Source organism: Psammomys obesus, unplaced genomic scaffold (genome assembly GCF_907164565.1).
Source record: "Psammomys obesus unplaced genomic scaffold, mPsaObe1.curated_primary_1811, whole genome shotgun sequence".
Taxonomy (NCBI): domain Eukaryota; kingdom Metazoa; phylum Chordata; class Mammalia; order Rodentia; family Muridae; genus Psammomys; species Psammomys obesus.
Window position 1 is genome coordinate 36,216,597 of NW_026593286.1, and position 8,950 is coordinate 36,225,546.

The following is an 8,950-nucleotide window of genomic DNA, read 5'->3' on the forward strand; positions in this document are numbered from 1 at the left end:
GTGTGTGTGTGTGTGTGTGTGTGTGTGTGTGTGTGTGTGTGTGTGTGAGAGAGAGAGAGAGAGAGAGAGAGAGAGAGAGAGAGAGAGAGAGAAAATGTAGCAGTGACTTAATGGCATAAAATTACAGGTGCAGTAAGAGGGAGGGGAATAAGGCTGGCAAAAAGAAGCTGCTGACGTTAAGGTAGTGATGAGGCCACTCTGGATATATCATAAAGGCCACAATGAACACAACATACAACAGCAAGAATAAGAGCAAGCACCGGAAAGCTCTGATTGCAGCGGGCCGCCACAGGGAGTGAACCCTAAGTTATCTACGGGGTGGATGGATGGCTCTCAGGCAGGGTGGTCGGAGATGTGCGAAGCTGGTGAACTGGTGCATCCGTGTGAGCCTTCAGAATTGTTCATTGAAAGACTGGGGCTTTCAGCGAGGTGAATTTGAAGGCTGGAGAGAGGTTGGGCCTCTGTAGCTGGGAGGCTAGAGAGGAAGGAAGGGAGATAGAAACGAAGTGCCGGTGGTAACCCAGTGAGGGACTGAGGGAGGGAGTGCCCAGAGACCCCCTTGGCTCGCAGGTAAGTCTCTGGCTAGTATTGTCTTGCCAAGATGACTCGAAGAAAGCAGACATGATTGTATTTCAGAGACATTAACGCAGATGAGGTTTAGAGAAGGAACTTGACAAATTATAATCAACTACTGGTGACATATAAAGATGTAATTTAAAAGAAAAATCAGTTTAAGAGTTAAGAGCGAGCCAACGCGAACCACCCTGAATCCTCGCACCCCCATTCCCAGCACACACAGGGGTGATGAATAGGTAGGCAGAGACCTGCTCCTTTCTAAATGCTAGCTCAGTTCATAATGCCGGTCTCCGACTGACAGTGGTCAGCTATTTCATTTCAAACACCGACACTGGCATTTTACCGCTGCCCGCAGCGTGCCTGAATTCATTTGATTCCCGCGGCTCGCACGATAATTGCCAAGAGAAGAAGCAATCTGAGTCACTCCGCTGTGTCAGGGCAGTATGTTTTATGACTTTTTCATCTCATAAAACAAGGCTAAATTTTTCCCTTACAGTTGGAAAAAGCTTTTGATGGAGATAAACATGACCTAAGGCCTCAAGTTTATGGGTCCAATTTATTCCCTCTGTAAATTCCTGGGACAGCTCAACGCGAATTCTCCCACAGGGTGTGAAATCTTATTTTAGACAGGTGTTCATGTCTTTTCATGTAATTAAGCAATTATTTTCAAATGGATTAAAATTTGAAAGGCATTAGGAAAAACAGCATTCTGCTGTACTTATGTGACGTTTTAATCCTCGTTCAAGGGTTGTTTATTTGTTGATGATACAGCAAATAAATAGTAGCATCTCTACTTTGTAGACAAATTGTGCGATGTGCTTGGAGTGGTACGGAGAGTCAAATGTGGGGAGTTGTGGACCAGAGCGGTTACCAGTCTGTTCTGTTTGCTAGTAATACCCCTTTCTCTTTCATGTCTTCCCTAAAAATGAATTTACATAAATATATATATTTTTTTGAAGAGTAAGAGGACAAACTCTTGGGTAAATTTCTAATTTTTTTTTCCCCCACAAATACTGTTTGAGAATGGTAGTTGTTGCTATGGGTTACAAGTTTGTTTTCTTATCAGTAAATTACAGGATCTTTGGCTAATCTCCACTGTACTTTACAGCCACAATCTACTAGCTTTAGTCAGTCTTTGCCAGCATTAAACATAATAAAAATAAATAAAACAAAATAGAAGTTTTACAAACGTTATATAGCTTGAAGACAAAGCTGTACTCTTGATTTTCAAGTATACATATGTACATACATGTAAAAATACACACACACTTATATGTAGTTTTAGTCTTTGCCAAAGGAACAGATTGTTAACATGACGTTCAGTTCACCAGGTAAAACAAAGGACAATCCAAACTTCTGACTCCTCAGTGTGCACATTCAAAAGAGTTTCCCAGCTCTTAAGAAATCTAGTGGCCCAAGCCTGTAATGCCAGCACTCGAGGCAGAGGCAGAGGCAGAGGCAGAGGCAGAGGCAGAGGCAGAGGCAGAGGCAGAGGCAGAGGCAGAGGCAGAGGCAGAGGCAGAGGCAGAGGCAGAGGCAGGCAGATCTCTGTGAGTTCGAGGCCAGCCTGGTCCACAGAGTGAGTTTCAGGACAGCCAGGGCTACACAGAAAAACCTTGTCTCGGAAAACCAAGAAAACAAAACAAAACAAACAAAAACAAAAAACAATAACAACAAAAAACCAAAACCCAAAGAAATCTACTTTATCTATTTTTTTTTGTTTGTTTTTTTCAACGAAGGGGGCATTTAGCTCTCTCTCACATTGATTCAGTGAATTTAAGTAGATAGAAAGCATCAGCAAATGGGCTGTGTGAAGTGATAGCATCAGCCTGCTACCACAGAGAACACACAAATACACACCTCTCACTGGGATCAGAGCCTGTGTAACTATAAATCAGAGCGACTCTTGCTTCCCTCTGATGAACAGTGGTGTGTCTGTGGCATCAAAGACATCTTCAAGCTAGACTAGCAGAGGGAAGGATTCTGGGAACTGAATTTCTCAAGGACAACTAGAATTCAAACCACAAAGGGGCAGGGTTGACTTGGGCACTGTTTCCCCCAAGGGCAACTATAAACATTTGTGAATGACAAAAGAGAAACCTAACAAATGACAAAAAAGAAACCATGGCGGGCATAACCATGATCAAGATAATTCACATTTCCTTTTAGGCCAAAAAAAATTAGTGAGGGCCTGTTTTTTTTTTTTTAATTTATTTTTTAAATTAATTACAGTTTATTCACTTTGTATCCTAGCTGTAGCCCCCTCTCTCATTCCCTCCCAATCCTACCCACCCTCCCTCATCTCCTCCCATGCCCCTTTCCAAGTCCACTGATATCCTCCTTCCCTTCCATGTGACCTGAGCTTATCAAGTGAAGGCCTGTTTTTTTTGTTATTTTTTTATTTTTATGTATTAATTACAGTTTATTCACTTTGTATCCCAGCTGTAACCCTCCCTCATTCCTTCCCAACCCCACCCTTCCTCCCTCATCTCCCTGCCCCTCTCAAAGTCCACTGATGGGGGACGTCCTCCCCCCCCTTCCATCTGACCCTAACTTATCAGGTCTCATCAGGACTGGTTGCAATGTCCTCCTCTGTGGCCTGGCAAGGCTGCTCCTCCCATGGGGGTGGTGAAAGAAAGGGGAGTTAGTAAGACCTGGCGAGGACAGGAGCTCCACAAGAAGTTTTTTTTAAAGTAACAATTTTGAAGAAACTTTGAAAAATATTAGGACGTGCTTTATGAGGGCATGAGGGTTATGATTCCATTTTGTTTAATTCAAGATTATTATGATTTAAATATGAATTCTCTCAGTAGGCTCCTGGTGGTAGTGTTGCCTGGTGGTACCCACCGCCTTGTTGGGGATGTGGGAGCTTGGTGGGGAAGCAAGCTATGGGGATGAGCTACTGGTCCGTCTTGTCCCTCACTCTTCCTGCCTGCCTCTCTCTGCGTCCACAAGGAGAAACTGCTCTACATGCCGCAAAGATTCCTGTGGTCTGCCAAGTGGATCAGGCCCACCAACCAAAGAACAGATGCTCTGAAACCTTGAGCTACTATATGTAATTTCTCCTTTTACATTTTTCTCTCAGGTATTTTTGCCCCATGACCAGGAATGCAACTAATCTAAAGAAAAAGAGTATGTAAATGTTTGTCCAGTTACCTCATCATCATTTAGTAGAGTATTCAACCTTATGGGAAAGCCTTTTCAACTCTGATTCAATGGTTAGAATCAGTCTACTTTTTGAGTTTGTTATTTCATTTTGTGAGTCCTTCCTCTGGGCTCTAACGCTGTGGTTCACACTGATTCACAAACATTTATTTGTTACTCCAGTTTCAAGAGATCACACGTGTCTGACTTCCATAGCTGCCCTGTATAAAAGTGGGGTGCAGACATACATGCAGGCAAACACTCAGGCATATAAAATAAAGATAAATAAATTTTTTTGAAAAGAAAAATATATAATATTAATTAGCTAGCTCATAAAGCAACAGAAATGTATTTCTCATCATTCTTGGCAAGACTGATCAAGACAACAGCATGTTCAATGTCTGGTGAAGCTGTTTTGAAGTTGGGAAAGGAGATGGTGGTTCCTTCTGCCCTCAGAATGGAAACAACCCTCCCTACTTAAAACCCTGGGGAGCTAGGATTTTAATGTGGGGATTTTGGAAAAATACACGTATTTAGACAACAATGAAATAAATTCTAATTCAATATTCTCTTAGAGGTGTTTTTTCCCCATCTGTCTGTTCTGTTAATGGATTAGTACATAATAATTCTGCATGAGTTCATAGATGCTTCAAGGACTATTAACAGTTTCATAGGGAAAAAATTAGTTGCAATTTACTTTTGATAAGCTGGTGTCCTCAAAATGAAGTAAATTAGTGAGCCATGGTGTCACTTGCCTTTAATCCTAACATTTGAAAGGCAGAAACAGGCAGATCTCTGTGAGGTCAAGGCCAGCCCAATCTATATTACAAGTTCCAAGCCAAACAGAGATACATACTGGGACCCTGTCTTGAAACAAACACCAAGAAACAAAACCCAGACAAAAATAATGAAGTAAGCGTTTTAGTGAATTTACTAACGTACTTTATTGGAGTACGTTTTTAATGTGGGGTGATAAAGATCCAGCTTGGTCCTCATTCCTGTGTAGAAAGCATTTTACCCACTAAACACACTTTGAAGAGAAATAAATTCAATCAATTGGAAGATAATATTAAGAAATTTACTTGTAACACTGTAAAACACACCCTGATAATTAAAGCTACGACAGAAATTAAGAGAAGGAGAAAAGAATACTGTGTTGGTCTATTAGTTATTTTTCTTCTTGCTGTGATAAATATACCTAAAAGAGTGACTTCAGGGAAGGAAGGCTTATTCTGCCTCACTGTTCACGGGATACTGTGTCTCAGAGCAGCGGATGGACGGAGGGTGGTGGGTGGCTCCGTGTATGGAAACAGGAGTCTGCCGCACATCAAGAGCTTGTTCCAAAGATGAGGAAACAGAGCTGGAGGCAGAGTTGGGCCCAGCTGTGATCATCTAAGCCCGCCCTTAGCAACAGACTTCCTCCGGTTGTACAGATTTCTTAAAGATTCCAACAACCTTCCAAAATCTGCATCAACACCTGGGGACCAAGCAGTCCAGCACACGAGCTTCAGTGGGACAGTTTACATATTCAACTCAAAATGCCTGGAAAAATTTAAAAAGTTGAGTTTAAAGAGGTAATAGAAAATATCCTACGATTGGAGGTTATGCTGGCTGTTCCAACAGTGGGAATGAGGCCTACTAATTTAGATAGACAGAATAGATTTGAGCTGTCAGATTTAAAACACACTTGTCTAATGATATGGATAAACAACAGTGCATTTACATTTAGACATGTGTAGTAAAAATTCTTCAATATAAACAGGAAGAAAAAAAAGAACGTTACTGCCAAATGAGTGTCAGTTGAAGTGACATTGGACTTCTTTTAATAGATGCTATAAAACAGCAGAGTGAGAATATTCTTAAACAAGGCAAAAGCATCATTCAAAATCAAGGACAAAATAAGTATGTTTAAAAAAAACAGATCACACTGCTTTATGGGTCATATATTTTTCTGAAGAAACGAGCTACTAAGGAGGGCGTTTCAGTAAGAATGTATGCAAACTTGGAAAGATGTAGAGAGTAAGAAAAAAAAGCGCCCTGTCTTTGTTCTGTTGTTGTGAAATATGTTAATATGTTATGTCCCATGTAATATGTAGATATGATAACATGTAAATATGTTAATGTCAGAATTCTACAGTATAAGTGAGTTTCTATAGGGGTTGGTCATTACTTGGCTTCATTCAATTATATATAAGCTATCAAAGAAATCTTTGCACTACTTGCTAATTCAGGATGTTTGTCAGAGAACTTTCAGAGCCTCTTTACTACCTCACCATATTCTGGTTATTTTCCAAGCCTGAAGGTGACTGGTGGATGTCCACCTGAACCTGTTTATTCATTCTTGCCACCATTACCTGCTCTGTTGGCAGATTTTTAACTACCATTGAAATATCTCTGACAATATCAGGAATAATTAAATCCTTTTGAAGTCCTATCATTTCCAACATTCAAAATAATTAAAGAAGTTTGAAAACCGGAACACGCAAACAAGCTTCCATATAGCTATGCTGCAAAGCTGAAGGCTCAGGGCTACTTCAGGAAAGAGCTGATAGACATTTGAAGTTAGGAGGAGTCCACCAAGACAGAGAAGAGAAGATATTGACTTAGAGTTAGTAAGCTCCAGAGTACTCACCATAAAAGGAATTTTAACCAGTTGGGAAATAAAGGTATTGGCTTTAGGCAACATGGTGTGTAGACATCAAGCAGCCTTTGGTGGGGAGAGAGAAAGAAAGTGTAGATTAAACTGAGATGGGCAAGCACCCGCTGAATTCTCCCAAGGTTTGACACTTGTGTTGGTTGCCAAGGAGGGATTCAGAAACATAAAGAAAATTCCTTTTCTAGAAGGAACTATTATAGTGGGGAGGCAAACATATAAAACAACTTAAAAAGACATAAGCCATCATGATTGTCAGCATTGCTAACAAAATGAGAGAAGGAGAATTTAATTCCAATTAGGAGTAATTAAGAAAGTGTTTTTAGAACACTAGTTTAAATTGGGTCATGAAAGATAAATGAGGATCTTATATGAAGCCACAGCAAGGGGTGTTTTCAGCATGGATGTAAAGGTTGAGCTGCATAAGAGGGAACAGGGCTGAAAACCAAGTTCAAGCTTCTGTCAGATGGGCCTCTCTATTTATTTCTCTCCAAGGGAGGAATTCAACTTTCAGAAGAATATTACTACATTCCAGAACTGAAAAAAAATGTACATCTTAACAGTGAAGACAGTGAAATGACAAGATTCCCGAAGAAGGAACACACATGCATACTCACACATGCACATATGTACACACACACACACACACACACACACACACACACACACACACACAATTAGCTGTTTAGAAGTGTCATTACAGTGTATCTGTCATTCTGCAGTGAAATAACGTAACTTTAAATAGATCCTGTCCATTTTATTACATTTCTGTTTATCCATGTTTTAATGACAGATTTTTGGATTCTACTGATTTTTTTTTTTAACATACAAACATTCTGTAAGCATCTTCCCATCTCTTTGTGAATGTGAGCAGGTTTCTCTAGAGAATATACTGGAAGGGGAAAGGCTGCATCATACTGCGTTGTGACGCCAGCTTCTGTGTATAGTCTTTTATGAGCCCTTTCTCCTTCCCTCCTCTTCATACTCTCCTTGTGACACTCACTTGACAGCTTTCTAATATTACCAACTAATTTTTAAGGTTGGAGGTGAGGGTAATAAAAGCTGAAACAAAACAAAGATGCTCAGGAGGCAGAGGCAGATGGGTAGATCTCTGAGAGTTAGAGGCCAGCCTCCGCTACTCAGCAAATTCTAGGTCAGCCAGGGCTACCTAGTGAGACAGAATAAACAAAGAGAACATGAGGGAGGATGGACCTCAGCTAATGCCCAGAGTCTGAAAGTTTACAGGCCTATGAGCATGTCAGGGAACAGTGATGCATTCTTGCATGGTGAATCTTTCTGGGAGGCGGCAGGGTTCCTTCTTTTTGAGGGGCTGGTGAATATACTCTGTAAGTGGACCCCATGTGTTTATGCCAAATCAAATCTGTGAATTTAATGTCTGTGAATTTCAGTCTTCGGCACAAAAAAGTGGGATGCTCAAAAAGGATAAAGAAATCAAGTGTCAGTACTACTAATTCCTTCCCGTACAGTGACAGTTAAACAACACCAACAAGCCTGGCTGACAGTGTCTTGTATGTGTTACAGACATCCACGCGTGTCCTTATCCCCACTGCATTCTTTTCTGTCAGTGTCTTGGTTTTAGCCCCAGGGAGCTGTTTTTCTGTCTGGCAGTTGGTCTGTTCAACAGTGTTTGCGCTCATCTAAACCCTGACCGAAGACTATACTCCAAGCATTTTACTGACCATATAGAATGAGCCCAAAAGCCCACTTTCTGATTCGGGATATTATTATTATGTATAATTCTCCTTAGTATCAATAGTTACTCTCAGCATTGATTCAAATTGGACTTAAGAAATAAGTGTGCTAAAATTTTCAAGTACCTTTGACCCAGTCAGCTGCCAAGCTAAGACTTTCTCCGTCAAAGATTAGCTCTTCCTTTATCAATCCGTCTGCAGAACTTTACTCTCTTCCACCGACCCTCATATTATGCAGCCTGGCCTTTCTTGAATCCTTTTCTTTTCTTTTCCATGGTGACCCACACAGCCCAGGCAAACACTGTGTGACTGAACTGTATTCTCAACTCACCTTTCTTACTTTCACTGTTCACATGGTTCTTCTCTTCTAAAATAAACCCCTCTGGTTTGTGTCACAGTCAGTTGCTTTTGTGTTACTCCGACAAATCTAGACACACCAGCTAACTCTTAAAGAAAAAAAAAAAGCTAACAGTGTTGGTGGTTCCAGGCTCGAGATTAGGTAGATCCCTTGGTTTGGATATGATGAGGACAGCAGAGAGTGCCACATCATGATGGCATCACGTGGTTACAGCGTAAACTGAAATGAAGGGAGAAGGCAGGAGGAGCTAGTAATGGTCCAATGAGTTGTACAAAACTCACCAAATGTTCATAGGCAAACCACCCCATTTTCCTAGTTATCTAACTCTCTCCCTCCAGCTTCCATGTTCCAAACATTCCATGCCCTCTCAGCACCATAAACAGCTTAATGGTGTTCAACATTCATATACAGCAATTGACTCGAGTTACCTATCTATCTGTCTGTCTGTCTATCTATCTATCTATCTATCTATCTATCTATCTATCTATCTATCTATCTATCTATCTA

General features: G+C 40.8%; 1 pseudogene; it reads right to left on the reverse strand.

The window, feature by feature from the left end:
* LOC129683822 (60S ribosomal protein L7-like) overlaps window positions 1-8,950 on the reverse strand; it is a 75,687-nt pseudogene that overhangs the window by 65,830 nt on the left and 907 nt on the right.